This window comes from Delphinapterus leucas, chromosome 3 (assembly GCF_059928025.1).
Source record: "Delphinapterus leucas isolate spDelLeu-1000000601 "Yukka" chromosome 3, BTC_Dleu_Yukka2, whole genome shotgun sequence".
NCBI classification, from domain to species: domain Eukaryota; kingdom Metazoa; phylum Chordata; class Mammalia; order Artiodactyla; family Monodontidae; genus Delphinapterus; species Delphinapterus leucas.
This window is the reverse complement of record NC_143131.1, coordinates 152,393,614-152,417,374: the sequence shown is the minus strand read 5'-3', so window position 1 is coordinate 152,417,374 and position 23,761 is coordinate 152,393,614. Positions and strand designations below refer to the sequence as shown.

Below are 23,761 nucleotides of genomic sequence, written 5' to 3'. Positions count from 1 at the left end.
AGCCAAGCCGCCCGTATCTAGAGTACCTAAAGATCTGTGAGATAAATGAGTATTGTTTTAAGTCACTAAATGTGTGGTAGTTGTGTCACAGCAATAGGAAATAAATATAAACAGCTAGTGTAAATATGTTCAAGAATTTGAGGGCAACATGAACCCAATGAGGAGAGAAGTGAAAAATATAAAAATAAATGGAATGTGTAGGGCTGAAAAATACATTGTTTGAAATTCACTGCATCTGTGTAACAGCAGTTGCACACTGCAGAAGACAAACTTGAACATTGTTCAAGATAGACCATATATTGTTCCATAAACAAGTTTCAGTACACTTAAAATTATTGAACTCATTCTGATAACAACGGTATTAACTTGAAAATCAATAACAAAATATCTAGAAAATCCCCTAATATTTGATATTTAAACACACTTAACTCACAATTTTTTTAAAAATCCAGGTAGGGGCTTCCCTGGCGGCGCGGTGGTTGAGAGTCCACCTGCCAATGCAGGGGACACGGGTTCGTGCCCCGGTCCAGGAAGATCCCACATGCCACGGAGTGGCTAGACCCATGAGCCATGGCCCCTGAGCCTGCGCGTCCGGAGCCTGTGCTCCGCAACGGGAGAGGCCACAACAGTGAGAGGCCCGTGTACCGCAAAAAAAAAAAAAAAAAAATCCAGATAAATTAGAATATATCTTTAATGACTGATAACAATAACAGCCTGTCAAAATCTGTTGACTCTATCTAAAGCAGTTCTTAGGGAGAGATTTATAGCTTAAAGCCATATAGTAGAAAAGAAAATATACATTTAATTCAATCATCTAAACTTCGCATTCGAAACTAAAAGAGTAAAATAAATTAAACTCAAAGTAAAAAGAAAGAATAAAAAGTATAAATCAATAAAATAGAAAAGAGCAAAAAGAGATAAAACCCAATAATACCAAAAGCTGTTCCTTGTAAAGACCAGTAAAACTGAAAATGTCTAAGCTGGACAGATTAAGAAAAAAAGAAAGAAGAGAGAAATGACCAAGATAAAAAGAAAAACCATCACTCTAGACCCTAGACTCATGGAAAGGAAAATAAGGAAATGTCATGAAAATTTTATATCAAAAAATTGATAACTAAGTGAAATGGACAAATTCATTGAAAGGCACAACTTACCAAAATTGACTCAAAAAGAAAGAAAAAAATCTAAAAACTTTATGTTTGTTACATTTCCTTTACAGTGAAAAACCTTCCCGTGCCTGGGGCTGGTGGTGGGAATGGCGATAAACTGGAAATGGGCATGAGAGATCTTATTAGGGTAATAAAAATATTCTAAAACTGATTCATGTTGATGGTTGTATAATTTGGTAGTTACTAAAAATGACTAAATTGTATCCTTGAAATTAGTGGATTTTATAAGTAAAATTCATCTCAACAAAGCTGTTTGAATAAGATAAACAAAGTAACTATAAAAAATCATTCCCACAAAGAAAATTCTAGGTCCAGATGGCATTCCTTGGTGAATGTGATCAACAATCTAAGGAAAAATGTCAATCTTACAGAGACTCGTTCAGAAAATAGGGGAGAAGGAAGCAGAAATGGTGAAAATTTCACAAAACATATATTTTACAAAGAACTTGTACATAAGGAAGGTTATATACTACACACACACACAGAAAAAATATATGTTCACTAAAGAAGATACACAAAAGGCAGTAGGCACATGAAGAGATGTTCAGCACCATTAGTTTTCAGGGATAAGCAAATTAAAACCAAAATGAGATCCCACTACCTATTACAAAGGTTAAAATGAAAAAGACTGACCATTGTGAGTGTTAGAAAGGATACAGCAGAACTAGTACTTTTATACACTGCTGGTCAGAATGCAAAATGGTGCAACCACTTTAGAAAAGTCTTTCTCAGTCTCTCATAAAGGTAAACATACACTTACCATTCAACCCAACATTTCCACTTCTACCCAAGGAAAGAACAATCCACAGGTATTTCTGTATAAATGTTTATAGTGGTGTTATTCAAAATAACTATAAAATGGAAACAACACAAATGCCCATCAAAAGGATAAATACAAGTGGTATATCCATACAATGGAATACTACTCAGCTATAAAAGGGAACAACTACTATACACTAAACAGATATATCTCAAAAATGTTATAGGAAGTAAAGGAAGAAAGACAAAAGACAGTGTATGCAATATGACATCTTTTATATGAAATTCTAGAAAAGTCAAAGTTAATATGTAGTGAGAGCAGATCAGCCTGGGTCTGAGAATAGGGGATGGATTGAGTAAACAGGGGTATAAGGTACCTTTCCAGGGTGATGAAAATGTTATATATCTAATTTGTGGTGGTTTTTAGTATATAAAGTTTTATGCTTAGTTTATATTTTATAAGCTCATCAATCATATATTTAATATGCATATACTTTTGTTTATGTAAACTATACCACAATAAAGTTTATATATAAGGTTAAGATCCAATTATCTGGGCAAATTTTTCAACTCATCCATTTTTATTATCTATAAACTGAAGAGTTTTTTTTTTTTTTGTGGCTCTCTGAGATTTAACATTTCTTTCAGCTCTAATTATATGCCATGATTTTTATATAAGTTTTGATAAAATAACTTGCATGATGCCGCCTCATGAACTTTTACACTTATATTTATGTTGCTTCTTGTAAAACATTATTTCCCTATAAATCCAACAGTGATTAATATTATAATTAATACTTTAAAAAAGGAATTGATAAAAGTGCTTTAGAAACCTCTTTCGAATACTGATAATGTCTTACTTAGGATGTTAAGACCATACCTGTCTTGCTCCTACTTCAGGTCCACTCTTAGAAATCTCTGAATATAAAATGCGGTGGTATCCCATGATATTATCCACAATAGTCTTCTCTAAGCCAGATTTGTCACAGCCATGTCAGCCTTCTTCACATCCTGTCACACTTTAGCAGTTATAAAGATTGGTTCCTTGTGATTTTTCGTTAAGTCTCCCTTTCTGAGGCTTGTTCATCCTGGTGTTCTTACCTATAGGACAAGGTTTCAAGTCCATGGGATGGTAAGTCTGCATTACCTAGTTATTCCAGTCAGGAAAGATATATGGAGAGATGGCCAGTCTATAAAAGGTAACCTGATAGAGTCAAACATAGTTAAGAATCTGGTTATTTATTTCGAGAGCAGCTCAAAATTGTGATATGTCTGCTAAGAGTTGGGGCACTTCTGACTCAATCATAACTGAAAGGATTCTTTAGGGACTCTATGAAATCAAAAGATTAAATTAAGACAAGTTAAAACAACTTTAGAAGGCTGACAGAAATGTTCTACATCTTGAAAGGGATAGTGGTTACATGGGTAAATATATCTGTCAAAAGTCATGGATTCACACACTTAAAATGTGTGCATGTTCTCTGTATGAACATAACTTGAAAAGGTTAACAGCCATTTTACAAGAGTAACTTTACAATGGAGAAACACGTCAAACACTACCTCAGCCAGGTGATCAAGGTTAATATCAACAATGATAAGCCACATTGATAGTATACACCCTTGATGTTATGTGATAAAATTGGCACTTTACCTCTGTGATCTCCTCCCCCAAACCCATAACCCCATTATAATTGTGAGGAAAACATCAGAGAAATCCCAGTTGGGAGACATTCTACAAAACACCTGGCCAGTACTTCGCAAAAGGGCCAATGTCATCAAGAACAAGGAAAGCCTGAGAAACTGTCACAGTTAAGAGGAGCCTAAGGAGACATGATGACTAAACATAATGTGATATCCTGGATGGGATCCTGTAACAGAAAAAATACACTAAGTGAAAACTAAGGAAATATGAATAAAGTATGAACTTTAGTTAATAATAATGTATCAATATTGTCATTAATTGTGACAAATTAATATAAGGTGCTAATAATAAGGGAAAGTGGGTGTGGGGATATCAGAACTCTCTGTACTATCTTTGCACCTTCTTTGTAAATATGAAGCTCTTCTCCTAAAACAAAAGATTATTAAAATCATTCTCAATGAAAGACAAGAATATAAAATACAAGGGAGCTCAAACATATCCATGAAGGAGGCAGTGTTCATGTTATATAATTTATTGTCAAAATCTGAACATGTTTTGAAGTAGAAGGGGATGCAATTAATAATTGTATCAGGACAAGAGGCATAAACTGAGATGTATGGTCCCCCTAAGTACAAAGTCATATTAAATATCCAAGCTCTTGTTTCACACTTCCTGTGTCTCAATCCAAACTCTACCACTTGCTAATTAAGTAAATTATTTCACCTCACTGAGCATTATTTGCAATTTGAGAAAGAGAGTAATACTTACCTTGTAAAATTTGGGAGAATTAAATGAGATGATCAAATTAAAGAGCTTACTTAGCAAATGCCTGGCACATAATCAGTACTCAATAAATGGTAGATGACAATTTGTGTATATTTGGACATTAGCGAATTTTGCTAAAGCATGCCTGCATAATTACACTGAATCCTCTACACTAATGTATCCTCTTGTTTTTCACCCTAACCAACAGTAGTCATACAAATACTTACTCTTTAATAGTTAGCTCAGATGTGACATGACAACTTCTAGGTCCCACCCAGGATGTGTTAGGAGACTGAATGTCATCTAGAATAATGATGATGAAGGTTATCATCATAACCATCATCATCATAAATGATACTGACTACATAGCTTCTTTTCCTTTCAGTAGCTCTCACTTCACCTTATCTTGGTGGGTCTGTCAGTATCATGGTCCCAGCACCCAGCTGCAGAAGTGGTACATGGACAAGGCTGAGGCACATCCTCTTAGATACAGAGATTGCTCCAGAAATGGGCCTAAGACTAAAGCAGAGTCAATAAATGTCATGTGAGGAAAAGAGGTAACTTTACCTTTGGAGTCATGACCTCTAATGACATTAACCCAGATCTGCTAATTGTCTTCTTTGCAACAATGTGGAAAGACAACTCAGAAGCAAACAAAATTAAGAGGTAGAGAAGGAGATAGAATTCAGGTGCCATGGTTTGAACTCCTGAGTCCAGCTGTGCATGCACTCAGGAGTTCAAACCAGGAGACCAGCTGTGCATGGACTCAGGAGTTCAAACCTGAATGCAACCTCATGCAAATTTTTTTCCTACTTAAGCTAGTTTGAATTCCTTTTTCTGTCACTTACAATTGAAGAAGCCATAAGTAATAGAGTGAATTGTCTGTCTCACTCTGCACTTGCCTACAATAGCTTTTATACTATTCATGGTTTCTTGAATTTTTTTTCCCCTCCCTGGACTTACATCTTGGATAAAGACTGAAGTTCAGAGACTTGGTGTTTAACAACTTGGAAGCCTTCCCTCTTGGTTGATAATTTGTAAATGTTGGCTGAATAAATGAATTATACAGTTCTTACACAGGTGAACTCAATTACTGGTCCTCCATCATTAGAATTTGCAAACAGTATGTGAATAGAAGGACACACTCTCTGGTTTGATTCTGGACATTTTCCTCCTCCATTATCGTCTCTATTTCAATCTGTTATGAGGTCATTTTTCTCTGATGCCTTGCTTCTCCTTGAAGAACAGGTTTTTGTGAGATAGCTCACACATACTCTTTATTTGTTCATTATTCCTGCATTAAAGTTCAAGGGGCTTTTCTTGTTGTTTCGTGTTAGTCTTTCATCTGTATAGCTGTCATTTTATTTCTATGCATTTGCAATTCCTTGCTCACATTTGCTCAATGGGAATATTCTCCATACTCAGCAGACCTCTTTCAATTGTAAGTGATGGAAACCTAACACAAACTAGATGAAGCAAAAAAAAAAAAAAAAAAAGGTTACTTTGTTGACTCATGTAGCTGGATGTCCAAGGGGCAACCTGAGCTTCAGATACAGCTGGATCCAGGTGATTAAAGAGTCTTGAGGTGCTTTATCGTTCAGGGTCTGTTTGCCTTTGTATCTTTTTGCTTGGTGGCTTAGTTCTCTCCTGTTGTGGCTAGGCTCTTTGCATTGACAGGTAAGATAATCACTGTCCCAGCTACTTTATAAAATCATTACAGGTCAAAATGCTAAAGTAATAGTTACCTCTATGCCAATGACCATAGAACAAGTACAGAAAATAGCATGAAAGTAATCTAGTTGGGCAAAGCTGAGTCATGCTTTACACCAGGAAGTGATCAGACACTGTGGCTGAGAGACTCAAGAGAACTATGTGGGTGATAGAGGAACAATTCCACACTGGGATTAATAGCTGTTCACTAATACAAAGTAAAAAAAAACAACAAAAAAACAAAAAATAATTCCCTTTTATTGTAACTAGGGAAAGCTAGTCCTCAAGATAGCCCTTTCTTCATGACTTTTTCCGTCTTTCATTCTAAGACACATCTGGACATCAAAGTGGCAAGCTTAAAATCCCCATCACCATCACCATACTCTACTCTAGAGTCTGACTGCCTTGTCCAGCCATCAAAGACAAATATTTAACTCTTTTGGCCTATTACATGTAGGGTCACATAATACAAAAAGTTAACAAGAACTGAGTTCAATTAAATTAGAATATTAAATATTTTTGTGGACTCTCCACACGCACCAAGCACATAGTCAACACTCATGCAGCCCACTTCACCTGCTTGCATTAAGGCTTGACTCCCACACCTGCCTCACTTCTTACAGCCACGACTGTTTTCCTTAGAATTTCTAAAATATCACAATGGACTGCTTAAAATCTTGGAACAAGTGTCTACTCACAATAGCTAACATATGGTAAGATTATCTTCAGTTTGGTGTCTCAGTTTGGATCTAGACTGTACATTATTTAGATCAATCGTTCTCAACCGGGGGTAGTATTGTCTCTGGTGGATATCTGGCATTCTCTGAGACATTTCTGATTATCATGACTGAGTAAAAGACTGTCATATCTCCATGTATCTGGTGGGTTGAGGCCAAGGATGCTGCTAAACATTATACAATGCATAGGACAGCAAACAACAAAAAAATGTGTCACTCCAAAATTTTAGTGCTGAGGTTGAGAAACCCTGATCGAGATGAATACATTTTGGGGAAATTTTTATTTTATTATTTAAATTCTTTATCACATACAGTATGAAGAATATAAACAGGTGAAGAAATAATTATTTGAAGGAAAAATGCAGTAGGCAAGAATAATTATTGATGATTTTAATTCACTTTATAACTCTTTTCTTTCATTCTTTCTATTTTTTTTTTAAGCCATCATGTCCTATTATGGAATTCCAATTGGGTTCTTAGATCTTTAATAGAACAAAAACATGAAATAAAAATCAAAAAGCACTAAAACACAAGAAACCATGTTCCTAGTTCCCATTGTATCTTTTAGTAGAGTTATGACTTGGGAAAATCATTTAATCCCTTAAAAACTAATTTTCCAACTTTTCAATATGAAATATTTATATTAAATTATTGTTTTAAAATAAAATGTTAATCTACTAAAGAAAAACACAATGTAAAAAGAAACCCAAAGAAATGCTATGAGGGGAGAAAACCAAGGAACCAAAAACCCTAATTTAGCTTACCTTCTTTCTCCACAATGGTACTGAAACAGAAATTCTTCTAGAGTCATCTCACTAATCACTGAATTCAATGAACTCTATTTTCCTTTCCAGCTCTAATGTTTAATTACTAAATCAAACTTTATCTGTCCTAGGCTCCGTTTTTAAAATATTTTGCTCTCTATCAAGGATTAAAGTTTGACCTAATAAAATAACCAAATCTATCCTCTTAGAAACCATCAGGGAGTAATATTTCTGAGATAAACAGAGAGGAATCTTAGAGCATTATTCGAATACTTATAATCTCAAGAATAATGCCAGTCTAGAGCAGGTGACATTTTACATGAGGATGCCATTTTGCTTCTGCCAAATTATGTGAGAAGATGGTTTATTCAAGACTTGTCTAAAAGGGACAGCTCCAAAATGCCAAGCCACAGAGCAAGCCGTGTTCCAGAAACAGGAACAAGTGATGGAAGATCACTCCCGACAGCATTCACTTGGTATAAGAAAACAATATGTCTCACATACAGAAAACCAGTTATGAATTGAAAAGAAAATTTTAAGTATGAAACAAAATGTTCTTTGTTAACCAGTGGATTCTTCTAAGAATGTTTATGTCCAAAATTTCAAATAAGATTTTGGAATGCCAGAAAATGAGCAGGAATGTAAGACCAGTAGAAGTACTTACTAAGAATGTGTTCATCTCTTCTAGTTTGTCCATTTGTTGGTGCATAATTGTTCATAGTAGTTTCCCATATTCCTTTCCATTTGTGTGGTATCTAGGTGTAATGTACCCTCTTTCATTTATAATTTTGTTTATTTGAATCCTCTTTTATTTTCTTGATAAGTCTAGCTAAAGGTCTGTGTGTTTTGTTTACCTTTTCAAAAAAACTCAAGTTTCAGGGATCTTTTCTATTTTCTTTTTAGTCTCTCATTCATTCATTTCTGCACTGATCTTTATTTCTTTCCTCCCACTAACTTTGGTCATAGCTTGTTCTTCTTTTTCTAGTTCTTTGAGTTGTAAAATTAGGTTGTTTATTTGAGATCTTTCTTTTTTCTTCATGTAGGTATTTATCACTAAAAACTTCCCTCTTAGAACTGCTTTAGATGCATTCCATAAGTTTTGGTATATTGTATTTTCATTTTTATTTGTCTCAAGAAATGGTTTTGATTTCTCTTTTGATTTCTTCCTTGACCCACTGGTTGTTCAGTAGCATGCTGTTTAATCTCCACATATTGGTTAATTTTTCAGTTTTCTCCTGGTAAACTAGGAGAAACTAGGAAACTAGGAAAACTTTTAGTTTTATGCAACTGTGGTACGAAAAGGCTTTTGATATGATTTCAATCTTCTTTATTTTTTTCAAAGAAGACAGTCAAACAGGTACATGAAAAAGTCCTCAACATCAGTAATCACCGGAAAAATGCAAAACCACAATGAGATACCATCTCATACCTGTCAAAATGACTATTATCAGAAAGACGAGAAACAACAAGTGTTGGCGAAGATGTAGAGAAAAGGAACTCTCCTGCACCATTGGTGAGGGTGTAACTTGGTGCAGCCACTATGGAAAACTAAGAGGGTTCCTCAAAACATTAAAAATAAAACTACTACATGATCCAGCAATCCCATTTCTGGGTATATATACAAAGGAAATGAGAACAGGATCTTGGGAGAGATATCTGCACTCTCATGTTCATTGCAGCATTATTCACAATAACCAAGATATGGAAACAACCTAAGTGTTCCTCAGCAGATGAATGAATAAAGATGAGGTGGGGGGTGTATATACATATGTACATATTATTCAGCCATGAGAAAGACACCTTGCCATTTGTGACAACATGGATAGAGCTTGAGGGCTCTATGCTAAATGAAATAAGCCTGACACTGAAAGACAAATATTGTATGATCTCATTTACATATGGAATCTAAAAAAACCAAACAAACAAAACCCAAAATTCATAAAACTTGTAGAAACAGAGAAAAAAAGGGTGGTTACCAGGAGCTGGGAGGTGGCAGAGAAGTGATATGTTGGTCAAAGGTTATAAACTTCTAGTTATAAGATAAATAAGTTCTGGGGAATCTAATGTACAGTATAGTAATTTACGTTAATAATACTGTATTATACACTTGAAAGTTGCTAAGAGAGTATATCTTAAATATTCTCACCACAAAATATAAATGGAAATTATGATTCAGGTATTAGCTAATGTTATGGTAGTAATTACTTTGCAATATATACGTGTATCAAGTCAACATGTTGTACACCTTAAATATACCCAATGTTATATATCATTTATATTGAAATAAAGCTGGAAAAAAGTACTTACTAAGTTTCTTTGCTTCATGCTTTCTCCTCTCTTAATCAACCTTACCAATTATTTTGGTTTAAGATTTTCTGCTAGGTTTCCCCTTTGATGCATCTTTCCTGGATGTCTTTGTGAAGAAAACACAAATGAATAGAAATTCTGTTGCATGGCTCTGTCACTATCTGAGTGTACACTTGACTTCAGAAGGTCTTTATTTGCACTGAACCTTTAAACATATTGAAATTCCAATATTTGGGCTTTCAAATCTAATCAAACTTATCCTGGAGTAGAAGGGATTCACACCTCAACACAAACAAGGTTTCTTTCAACCTATCACATGGGTGGACTTTGAGGGCGCGATGCTAACTGAAGTAAGTTGGAGAAAGACAAATACTGTAGGATATCACTTATATGTGGAATTTTTAAGAAGTCAAATTCATAGAAACAGAGACTAGAATGGTGGTTACTAGAGGCAGGGGGTTGGGGGTAATCAGGAGATGTCAGCCAAAGAGTACAAACTTCCAGTTTTAAGATGAATAAGTTCTCTGGGTCTAATTACATTACGGTGATTTTAGCTAATAAAACTGTTTAATATACTTGAAAGTTGCTAAGAGTAGACCTTAAATGTTCTCACCACAAAAAAGAAATGGTAGTTACGTGACATGATGGAGGTGTCAGCTAGTACTATGGTAGTGATCATTTTGCAATATATAAATGTATCATATCAACACATTGTATACCTTAAGCTTACACAATGTTATATGTCAATTATATCTTAATAAAGCTGGAGAATTTTTTTTGAATTCCTGTTGTTTCTTTCTCTTCTTTCTTTTTCTATTAGTGTTAAATATCTTGGCTTTTTCTTTTTATTCCAAAGCAAAATTTCCCAAGTGACTAATATAGAATAGTAATCCCAAAAACTGTTTTTGTTTTTTTTTAAAGAAAATAGATGACCAAATATACCCTCTTTTGGATATTCTCCATTCCCATTTGCCAAATAAATTTTCTGAAGTTCTGCAGCAAAATTAACTTTTTAAATTGTTTCCTCAAGATATCTCACAAGTGAACTCTCTACTCCAACGCTCTCCTTTATATTTTTCAAGTAATAGCTACTAAAACCTGTGAAGATAGCAGAACTCATTCTGGAAAATGCTGGTCTTTTATTTGTATTATTTCTTTCCTCCTCTTTCCTTCTTTCCAAGAATTTGCAATCTTCATTGTGGCTCATATGTTACTCCCTTTGTAGCAAAGCACTTTTGCAAGAATCCCCAGTGATGCTGAATGTCTGATTTTAATAGTGTCTTTTAAGTCTTCATCATAATTGAGTTTTCTGCAAGGTACAAGAAACCTCCCATCATTTACTACCTGGTTCTCTTTGTCCCTTGATTTTCAAGGAACTATTTATCATCTGATTCTCACTCCTTTTATATGTCTCTTTTCCCCCTTGATTCTCTTTGTATCATCTTATAAATACGTCTTCACCAGGAATCCACTAGTTCTACTCTTTCTTTCGTTTTATTTCCTCTTCTTGTGTGATCTCATTCACTGCATCCGTTCAATTACAAGTGTATACTAATGACTCTCAAATCAGTATCGCCCGCCCAGACTCCAGTCCTGAGCCTAAGAATCAAATTTCAGTGGTTCCCAAATACTAGTCCGTAGTTTACAAACTTTGGGTAGGAATTTCGTGTTTCTTTTTTTTTTTAAGCTTGGCGCTCATTAGAGTGCCTTCATCATTACACATACTTAATACATGTTGGTTAAATCAAAACTTTGAACCAAATTAACTACATGGCTTAATAATACATCTGAAAGTTTGAAGTCTATTTAACTTGCCATTGGTTAAATCACTTAATTTCTTTGTCAGCTCCATCTGAAAATTGGAGAAGATAGACGAGATAATTGCTATGATTCCTATTAACATTACCTTTCAGTTTCTAAAGTCTCTATTATCTCTTTTAAAATGAAAAGAATCTTGTAAAAAAACACCTAAAACAAGAGGAGCCTTAACTAAGCAGTTAAGTTATTTCAGTTTGAATGCATTCATTTAATACACTTTTCTGAGTGCCAAATATGTGTCAGGCACTGGGCTCACAATTTTATTCCGATAACTAAGAAATACTGGGTATAAACAGAAAGATAATTCTAAAGAATGTGACTTACATTTCCTTTTTAGGTCTTATATTTTCTTATATGAGTTTAAAAAATATTCCACCAAATCTTAATTGAAACTAAAATGAGTTTGAAAAGTGGCCTAAAAAACTCATAAATTCACCGTTAAGGGTACCACTAAATAAATATTTATGCTAAAATATTTTCATAATTTTTTAAACTTGTAATAAAGTCGATCCTAGTTGCAAGGGCTTAGAGGGCAGTCAAAAAAAAACTGTACTGTGTTAAACATTAAATAATTACTTCATTTTGTGTTTGCTATAAATTTTGAAAATATAAAGGAAAATCAGAGAGAAAATAATATTAGCCTGATATTGATCAGAAGTGCTGGAAGGCAAAATAATGACATCTACTCATTATCAGAGTTAAGAGATGTTATGAATGGGGCATCTGGCACATAGCAGTTCACGAGCAGCAAAAAAAAAAAAAAAAAAAGCAAACTCCATAAAAGCATTGAATGGCACCCTGCTCACAGTATTTCAGAGCTACATATATGAATCAGAAATCTCAGGAGACTGAGAAATATTTAAATGTAACCCTCCTCACACTGGAATGAAGTACTTTAAAATAAATAGTAGCTGATGTAGACTGACAATTAGTGATAAGGGCACATACTTTTATCCAGATATTTTTACATCTTTAAAACTTGATCTAAATTATCAAGTAAAATTTTACATAAAATACTGAAGAAAAACTGGCATAAGAATAAGTGACATAGGGGCCTATTTTTAATATGTGAAACGATGTACTTTTAGTTTTTGTGCTTGGTGGGATTTACTACATAAAGCATGGATGAGTGTTTGTTATCTCCCTTTTAGACCCTCACTGCATTCAGAGTCCAGTCCTTATTCGCCTTGGTCTTCCCAACACATAGTTGAGTAGGTGTCCAGGAGAAGGGGCTCCAGAAGGCTACTGAATTCAACCAAGCTAAAAGACAAAAGAAAAGAAATACAAAATACATGCATGATTGATATGATTATATAAAATGTGTGTAAACATGGGAGAAGCCCTTTTAACTGGTCTCAATTTAACTAACCTATTGGGTTAACTAAGAATACCAATTTTCTTTGCAAGACTTAAAACTTATGTTCATCAACCAAGGACTGCACCAGGATACTAAATTATGGTCTAATACTCTCCCATTTCTGCCACCACCACATAAGCTGCATGTTTATCAAGAATAATTTGTGCTTTTTCTCAATTTGTTTCCCCCAGGTGTCCTTTTTATTACTTCTTTGTTATTTATATAACCTAATGGAATATGAGCATGGAAAGAGCAGTTCTTTTGAAGTCTGTGCTTAATGGTTTCAAAATACTTAAGCAGGTTACAAACAAAGTCTTGAATTATGTATAGAAAAACATAAATTTAAAAAATTAGGCAGAGGAATATAAAATCTATGAGGATTATAGTCTTGGATCATTTTACAAATACATTTACGTTCTCATTTCACTTAAAAAAGACAAACAACATGGAAATAAAAGACAATGCATTATAAATACAGTTTATACAAGATAAGTAAATTCATGTTAAGATACAAAATAAAACAAAAACAAAAACCAAATAACAGTAAATGTAGCCCTGCTTCAAATTATTATAAAGTGAATGACAGTTAAAATAGTACATCTATATCAAACATTTTTAAATGACTCCCCTCTTTAAATTATTTCTGTCATTAATTGACCGGTGAGGCCAGTCATAGTGAATAAGAAAAGACTACTCTGTCCAAACTAAACATAATATATGATACCAGATGTCAAAATTTAAAACACTTTCCTAGTACCTCTTCTTACTGGTAAGCCAATTTCTTTCTTTGTGCCCATTCTACCATGAAGGCTTGGCCATGAAGTTTGTTACCTCAGGTAAAAATAGAGCAAGTTCAGCACAGAATAACACAGTCACGATTCAGCTTCAAGTCTCAATGCTGACTTATTTTTTTTCCTATTAGAAAAAACTTATCTAATACCCTATGTCAACAACAATATCAGAATCTCAAAATTCCAAGGGATCTTGTAGCTAACAAGGTAGAAGGCAGTGTTGGATTAAAAAATATATATTAATTAGATGTGTATTTTAGTTAGTGGTCTCACAGTCATTTATATATAACTTTTAAAAAAACCTCTTCTTGCAAGAGAGGTACCTAGAAAATTATTTTGCTTTGAAGGTCTGCTTTTTAAATTGCATGGTGATGCCTCTTCACTTGCTAAGTACCCTGAAAGTTCTTCCCTCTGAAAAGGATTTGCTAGCTGTTGTTTATAGCTAAGGAAAGAGAGTGGCTTGATATGTTTAAGAAGAGAGTAGACATGAGATACTGTCAGGTCTGCACAGGATTGGAGAGGGATCTAGAAGGCCTGGTACACCCCCAGTGGAATTGCTGAGGATTGAGAGCTAAACTTCCTGGGGAGGCTGAGACCACCATGGTAAGGGAATAGGTAGCCATGGGATGGATGCCTTGACATGAAGAGTCTATGCCAGGACCTGGAAAGCAGGCATTTCAGATGCTCTCAGAGCAACTGAAGCAAAGAAAATCAAGATGGAGCCAAGTTACTGCAGAAAGGGAACCACTGTACTCTGAAAAGACCATGAGTTATACCAGCTTTAAGCTACTTCAGCAGCAGGTAGAGCAGGATGTGAAACCATGACTCAGAGTCTAGTTAAGATCACTTATGGTAATCTAGAATTTATTATAAGTCAGGAAGAGAAGAACATGCAGACCATAGGCCCCTTTGTCAAATCTCTGGGCACAGGTAGGTATCCCCGTGCACCTAGAGCGGGCCTGCATTGGGAAGGAAACGATGGAACACCCTTTGAGATGGGATGAATAACCTTGATAGTAAGTGTGAACTATGACTTCACTGAGTATTCACCTCATAATGAATTACATTCCCTTAGGAAGTTTAAGTTTTTCTGAAGTACACTTATGGAGGAATAAAGCATCATATTTTATTCTTTCCACATTTGAGTGGGAGCAAATACAGTTTTTACATATATATATATGTATATATATATACACACACACATACACACTCAAAGATATATACATACAAATCTAAGAATAGAAAACTAAAGTATCTGGGAGGAAAACCATCTTGATCTCTCTGCAGAGAAAAAAATATTTGTTCGATTGATTCTATGGAAATTGGAATGAATGAAAATGTGTAGCTCTCGTCTTCGTTTTACTTATTAAAATGATTCATGAACAGTTTTGAAAAACAGAAGCTCTTTGGTATACACCCTCAGAATGTTTTCAGACAGTCATAAGAATTCATGTCCCAGAGTTAAATTATTCTGATAGATGTAAATATCAATATCAAAGAAGTGCAGAATAAAAAATTCTTACTTCTTAAGTGAAAATGGGATATTGAGGCAGTTAACAGCTGAGGGTAAGACGGGGGAACCCATCTTAGATGAGGTGCACAGGAAAAGTATCTCCAAGTAAGAAACATGTCAGGCAGACAGAAACATGAGAAGGGACTAATTACAAAAGGAGCTGAGAGATAGAATAAAGAAAAAGAAAAGAGAAAGGAAGACAGAAAGGCTGATAGGAAGGCATTCAGGTTAAAGAAAGGAAAGGAAGGAAAGAAAGGGAAAGAAAGAAAGAGAAAGATCCTTCCTCTGGGGGAAAGTGTGAGGCTAGGTGTTGGAAAAGAGATCGGAGCACAGAACTAAAATAAGAACAGAGTAGCTGCAGTGAGACGAGCAAGGTGGAAAGTGACACCAGATGACACTGGAGCAAAGGTCAGCAGCCAGGACATGGCAGTCATGAGAAGGCCTTGCTGTAACTGCAAAAATGTAAGAGCTGTTCATTTTTGAAATACCAAATGTCTGACAGGGCAAAAAGAAATGAGTTCTTTGCCATGATTTAAGAATTCTGTGATCACACTTGCCTTCTAAAGTACGAAAATCCTTTCTATCACAAACACTTCTCACAAACACTTCTCCACTCTGTCGAGCTATGATGCTCTTCCTACCATCAATTCCTAATAATGCAAAGATGCCCAGTGTACGAGCACTGTAGAGTGTGTGTGTGTGTGTGTGGTTTCAGAAAATAATAGTGTTTTTTTTTTCCAATAGGAACGAGAATGTTTTGAGGCTCAAGAGTCTAGGCACACACAGTTCAACGGATTTACTTTGGGTCATACGCCTGGTCTACCACCTAGATCTACTTTACCATTTTCCTAACTGTGGTCCAGAATAGCCACAGGCCATGAGTTCTAACAGATGTGATTTCCTCCTGTATTTATAATGACTGCTTCCATATTTCTTCCTCTTCTCTTATAAACTCTGTGTCCACAGTCTAATCCCCACCCTCCTTGGAGTCAACTAACAAACCTATTTCATACTCTATTAATGATTCTTTCTTTTTTCATTTTTCCAAATATCTTTTCCAAAGCAGAGATTATTAAATAAATTATTTCCCAGAACACTCAGAAATGATTGAATTAATCAGAAAGTTTTAAGTAGAACTGATTTCTGAGGAATACACGAATTTCTGGAAGGGGGCAAATCATGATGAGTTCCTAGACTCTTTTGCAAAATTTGGCAGTTCATAAAATAAATTAGAGGTTTCAACCTGTTTTCTGAGGAAAATAAAACAAAACAAAACACAGTAACTGCAAGCACTATAAACTCTTACAATTAATAAAGTTTCCAAGGTTTTTATTATCTTTATTTTATTTCTATTATAAATAATTGTAAAATATAATGTACTATGAAAGTCCTTTTGTATTCATTAATTGTATTTATACTTAATAACCACTGGAGTTCCCTGATATTTAATTAGATTATTTATTTTTCATTTTGTTAGGTCAGATTTCAGTATCTAAAAGATGAGTGGGGTAGCTGTAACTTCTACTAATGAAGACATTGAGTTTTTGGAGACATTTTCTCTAACCCGTTTTCCCTCAAGTGCTTTGCTTAAACTATTTTTCCAAAGTAAGATAAACTTTTTCAAAGCCTGAATTAGGGTAAGTTGAGACAAACGTATTTCATTTCAGATATCCAATGAAGAATATATTCTTAAAATTGCCAGCAGCAGTAAATGACATACAAACAGAGCAAACAGCACGCTGAGCCCCAGCAAGTCCACCTGTCCTTTGTGTGCATTCTTTTCATCTTTCCCACAGTCTTTAGGTGTCGCTAAAGAGGCTCCTAATAAATTGTTATATAGTCTTAGTATTCCAAAAATTGCAAGGAGGAATCATCGATGTCAAGAATTCTTTGAAAAAGCTACGTAAGAACCGAAGGTTGACACACTCTCTCTCTGAGTGTGGTTCCCAACAGGAAGCCAATGTGTACTGCATGCCTAGGCTTCAGTCCAAGGAATTATCTCTTGGCTAGAGTCAGGATGAGCAGAGATCCAAGTGTCATCGCTAGATGACACTGAGAAGAAAGTGGCATTTGGTGGCTGAATCAAGCAAAACTCTGATCTTTGATTCATGGTGCTGTCTTGTATCCTGGGATGAGCTAAGAAATTAGTGTGTTCCCTTTCATTTGTTGAAAGGAGCAGCCAAGTCTCTGTGGGTGATATTCTGTTAGGAACTGGAAAATTCACTACACCAGAAATGGGCAGCCATCCTAAATTTTCTATAAGATAAATTAACTTGGACAATATCATTGGAACTTCTACCTGGGGTGATCCAAAAGTAATGATAATTTCGATCAAAAAGTATAAATTCAAGTGTATTTGAGTTAAGAGGGCTCATAATCACTAAGAGAAAAACAACAAAAATCTTTTCCTTCAGACTATACTACAAAGCTACAGTAATCAAGACAGTATGGTACTGGCACAAAAACAGGAATATAGATCAATGGAACAGGACAGAAAGCCCAGAGATAAACCCACCCACATATGGTCACCTTATCTTTGATAAAGGAGGTGAGAATATACAATGGAGAAAAGACAGCCTCTTCAATAAGTGCTGCTGGGAAAACTGAACAGCTACACGTAAAAGAATGAAATTAGAGCACTCCTTAACACCATACACAAAAATAAACTCAAAATGGATTAAAGACCTAAATGTAAGACCAGACACTATAAAACTCTTAGAGGAAAATATAGGCAGAACACTCCATGACATAAATCACAGCAAGATCCTTTTTGACCCACCTCCTAGAGAAATGGAAATAAAAACAACCAAATGGGACCTAATGAAACTTAAAAGCTTTTGCACAGCAAAGGAAACCATAAACAAGACCAAAAGACAACCCTCAGAATGGGAGAAAACATTTGCAAATGAAGCAACTGACAAAGAATTCATCTCCAAAATTTATAAGCAGCTCATGCAGCTCAATAACAAAAAAACAAACAACCCAATCCAAAAATGGGCAGAAGACCTAAATACACATTTCTCCAAAGAAGATATACAGACTGCCAATAAACACATGAAAGAATGCTCAACATCACTAATCATTAGAGAAATGCAAATCAAAACTACGATGAGATATCATCTCACACCGGTCAGAATGGCCATCATCAAAAAATCTAGAAACAATAAATGCTGGAGAGGGTGTGGAGAAAAGGGAACCCTCTTGCACTGTTAGTGGGAATGTAAATTGATACAGCCACTGTGGAGAACAGTATGGAGGTTCCTTAAAAAACTACAAATAGAACTACCATATGACCCAGCAATCCCACTACTGGGCATATACCCTGAGAAAACCATAATTCAAAAAGAGTCACATACCAAAATGTTCATTGCAGCTCTATTTACAATAGCCCGGAGATGGAAACAACCTAAGTGTCCATCATCGGATGAATGGATAAAGAAGATGTGGCACATATATACAATGGAATATTACTCAGCCATAAAAAGAAACAAAATTGAGCTATTTGTAATGAGGTGGATAGACCTAGAGTCTGTCATACAGAGTGAAGTCAGTCAGAAAGAGAGAGACAAATACTGTATGCTAACACATATATATGGAATTTAAGAAAAAAAAAATGTCATGAAGAACCTAGGGGTAAGACAGGAATAAAGACACAGACCTACTAGAGAATGGACTTGAGGATATGGGGAGGGGGAAGGGTAAGCTGTGACAAACTGAGAGAGGGGCATGGACATATATACACTACCAAACGTAAGGTAGATAGCTAGTGGGAAGCAGCCGCATAGCACAGGGAGATCAGCTCGGTGCTTTGTGACCTCCTGGAGTGGTGGGACAGGGAGGGTGGGAGGGAGGGAGACGCAAGAGGGAAGAGATATGGGAACATATGTATATATATAACTGATTCATTTTGTTGTAAAGCGGAAACTAACACACCATTGTAAAGCAATTATGCTCCAATAAAGATGTTAAAAAAAAAAAAAAAGAAAACAGATCCTGAATTAAACGCATGTGACTTTGTTGCCTGAGAGAAGGCAGTGCTGATGATTTTACATATATATGAATGTAAACTGAGACTCTAAAGTCTATGCCTGGGACCAGTCCTGGTGCTGCTCTGATTAAGGTTAAATGAGAAATCTCTTTCCCAAAATGGCATCTTTTAACATTTAATAAAAATTAACTGAAGTGCCTACTATATGTGATGTCCTATACTAAGTATCAGGAATTCAGAGGGAAACACAAATTACCCATAGTCTTTCCATCAAGGGTATCCCCTGTCTGAGGGAGGCGGACGTTAAGCATGTTAAGGCACAAATAAAAATCTAATTATAGGTGGCGATTAGGACTCTACTGAAAGGTGCTGGTGGGAAGTGAGGAGCTAGTGAGAACAAAGAAGTGGAAGTACTGTAGCTTGGGGCGGCAGTGTCTCACTCTGTAGCCAAAGCCCCACCTGAATTTTTTCGCCCTCTTATATGATCACCTTAACAAACTATGCAGTGACGTTTGGTGTGTTTTGAAGACATAGCTGGTGTCTTTGTATGCAATGTTTTAATCTGCCGTAGGGGTTTGCCATATCTGTAAACTCCACTACTAGGTCAAAGGTTCCTGACCAGCCTGCTTCAGATACCTTAATCCGAGTGTCTAAAGAGCCGATGAAAATATTTACTTCTTAATTTTGATATATTTATATACAGCAAAACCAAATTAATGTTCTGCTTAGCAAGAAACATCAACTGAAGCATAATTTAAAGTTTATGAGAACTTTTAAATAATGTCCTTGACTACTCAGCTTTAGAATTCGGCACAAATTATATTTTCAAACTCTCATAGCAAATCTAAACTTAATTAAAAGAGTATTCTAAGTGTTTTTTAAAGCCAGTGATGATATTATGATGTCCAAATCCTATACCATTAATATGTAAATAACTGTAAATGTAGTCACATAGTTGAAGTATGTTTTCTGTCAAACCCGTTCAGCTGCAACATGCATTTATTGTAGTACAGTGAAATAAGAAAAAAAACGTAATTATTGGTCATTCCCACCACGACAGTAGGAATCAGAGATATGGGAATAATACTGCTCTCTTGTTAATTCATAACACTCAGAAGCCTTATAGCTAAATCCCTGTGTGCCTCTTTTCCTATAACAAAATTTTAGAAAAGGATGATAAAAAGCAAATAAAAAGGGAATACAGTTTTCCCTTAACTTCAATCAAAGTTGGGTAAATGTCAACATTCTGGAAGAATCCAAGAAACACTTGACAATGGCAAAATGATCAAGAGTGACATAATCAACAAAATGCTACTTTTTTTTCTGTTCTGAAGTTTGAGGAGTTGCACTTACTAACAAGATTACACACTCTTTCGTTTTCATTAAAAAAATAAAAATAATCATGGATGATACAGAGGAGAAATTTACAATCTGTACCTTTTATCCTAAGTTACGCAGCTCAAGTTGCAACTGTCAGCTCCAAATATATTTTATAATAAGGGCACAGAGTTAAAATCTTGATGGACAATAATATATCAGGTTGCTATGGACAAAGAATAAGACATTTCCACTATGGCTTCTGGAAACAACCATTATATTGGTGGTCTTCCCTATTCGCCAAGATTAATCAAAAATGACTGTCTTATGTTTGCTTTACACAGGCAGACAAAATCTTTTAAATTCATGATTCAATGTTCAACATTCTAGTTGATTATTTTAATCACATCACACACAGAAGTACTTCAGTCATCCAATATTTCCCAGGAGGCACAGCCTCAAGTGCCATCTCTAATCTTTTTAGAGCACCTTCTTCTGCTGCCGTTCATTAATTAAACAGAGTTTTGCTGATGATTCTTTTGGCTGCTCTTCCCCTAGAAGCTGCCCGATCTCTTGTCATCATACTGTTTCCTTCATCGCAACCACGCTGGTTCATCATCAATTATTTTCCTCTTCAGAACTATTTTCCTCTCTTTGACGACTTGATAAATCTTTACAACCAAATTCTACCTCACTTATTCAAATTACTTTTCTTCAAAGGCACTACCGCTCTGTCTTTGTAATCATTTCCTTATTCCCCAAAGGAGTTTAAGACTCCAACATCAACTACAGACATACATAAGTAAGTGCCCAGATTAAAGAGCAAAATTTCAAGCCAGGAGCCAAGTTTAATACTAATATCCGTGTCATTCAGAAAGGGTCAGGAACTGGGGTAGCAATAGTAATCTATTCATTTATTTTCATTCACTCAATGTATTCAGTGCTATAATTCATTCAGAGCTATATTTATTAAGTACCCGTGTTCTGTCACCACTGTTCTGGACACTCTGGTGGGCAAAACCGAAGTGGCATTTTTGGCAGATTGTGTTTCTCAACAGAGTCATACCCACATGTCCCTCTCATCATGTAACTTTGACATTTCCACCATAGAGGGATGAGGGCCTATGTTCTTTCCCCCTGAATGTGGATGCACTTGCAACTATGGCAGAAGTAACGTTATTTGACTCCTGAAGCTAGATTTACAAAGCCACACAGTCTCTGCCTGGTACTTCTGTGACACTCACGAGTGGCAATAAGTTACTATGTAAGTAGTCTGACTGCTCTGAGGTGGTAGCCATGCTGTAAGGAAACCCAAATAAGCAGCCAGCAAGAAATGAGTACTCCAGTTTTGATTGAGTTCACTACCAAAAGCCATCACTACCTTGCCAGCCACATGAGTGAGCCATCCAGAAAGTGGATCTCAGCCTCAAGTCAAGCATGGAGCAGAACAAGTCATCCCCACAGAGCCCTGCCCGAAATGCAAATTCCATAACTACTGTTGTTTCAGTCACTAAAAACAGTCACTAAGTTTTGGAGTGGTTTGTTACTCAGCAATAGATAACTGCTACATCCCAGACCTCAGAATACTTACAGCCTACAGTGGAAGATACAAAATGTTACCAACTTACATCTCTATGACATACTGTGATATACACCCTGTTGTCATATAGTTCACTCTGTTTGGGTCAGTGGGGTAAGAACAAACACCCTAGGAAGCCACACTTCCAACTGAAACTTCACCTTTGTATGAAAGAGAAAGAGCTGTTTCTTCCTCATAAACTTCACTGCCATTTTCTGGAACACATGGCATATAAATCCAGGATCATCACGAGCATGAGAGTTATGTTTGCAATTCAGTTACAGCTCTAGCCAAAACCTTGACATTCAGAAGGCTCCACAAAGTCAAAGTCCAGGAAACCAGAAAATAATTTAACCCCTTTAGCCAGAACACTCTTCCTAAACCTTAATATAATCATGGACTATTAATCCCACTGCTGGGAAGCTTTCTTTTTGAACTACCACACCTGGAATCTAATGATAGTGATGATGTTCCTACTCTATTGCACCTACTACTGATAATAATACATTTATTGATCGATTACTACTACTAAATATTTTACTAAGCATTGAGTATACATTTTCTCACTTAATCAGCAAGTAACCCTATAAGATAAATGCTAATGTTATCAACGTTTCATGGAAAAGGAAATTGAAGCATAGTAAAGTGAACTCAGTTGCCCAAGGCCACCCAACGTGTGAGCAGTGGTATTGTGTTTGAACTCAGATAGCTTCAACCCACAGCCTGTACTCTTAACCACTGTGTACACTGTCCTCTTTTGTACTACGGCAATGCCTTTCTCGGTTTACTCATCTTAACTGCCCAATTGATAGCAAGTTCCTGAGGGCAAGAATCAAGTCTTAGTCATATTTTATCTGTATAACCAATAATGAAGTGCCTGGTAAAAGTATGTTTGGTGCTATGTAAATAGACATTACATAAACCCATGATGGGATGAACTGTATAAGTCACTTCTCCTTCCTGGTAATATCCTTAACAGGAAGGTGAGGTGATTACAGTAGGTAGTCAGAAATATCCGTTTCAGCTCTGAAATTCAATTATTCTCTGACCTCTACTACCTTTTTTTAAAAAAAAAAAAAAAAAACCCTTCACTCTTAACATTTTTTGAAATTTATTTTATTTATTTTTGGCTGTGTTGGGTCTTTGTTGCTGCGGGCGGGCTTTCCCTAGTTGGGGCGAGTGGGAGTTACTCTGCCTTGCAGTGCATGGGCTCCTCATTGCAGTGGCTTCTCTTGTTGAGAAGCATGGGCTGTAGGTATGTGGGCTTCAGCAGTTGTGGCACGTGGGCTCAGTAGTTGTGGCTCACGGGCTCTAGAGCACAGGCTCCATAGTTGTGGTGCACGGGCTTAGTTGCTCTGCGACACGTGGGATCTTCCCGGACCAGGGATCGAATCCATGTCCCCTGCATGGGTAGGCGGATTCTTAACCACTGCACCACCAGGGAAGTCCTGACCTGTACTACCTCTAAGTGAGGCAGGAACTGAGAATTTTCATTGCCTTACCCCTAGACTAGAGAATAAGATGTTTCTAGTTTCATAGGGTTGT

General features: G+C 35.9%; 1 long non-coding RNA gene across 2 annotated transcripts in view; it reads right to left on the bottom strand.

The window, feature by feature from the left end:
• Positions 1–1,631: 1,631 nt before the first annotated feature.
• LOC149749771 (uncharacterized) overlaps positions 1,632–23,761 on the bottom strand; it is an 83,369-nt gene continuing 61,239 nt past the window's right edge. For both annotated transcript variants that reach the window (XR_016392515.1, XR_016392516.1), the window contains one exon: positions 1,632–12,931. This is a non-coding gene — a long non-coding RNA (uncharacterized LOC149749771). The remainder of the gene's footprint in view (positions 12,932–23,761) is intronic.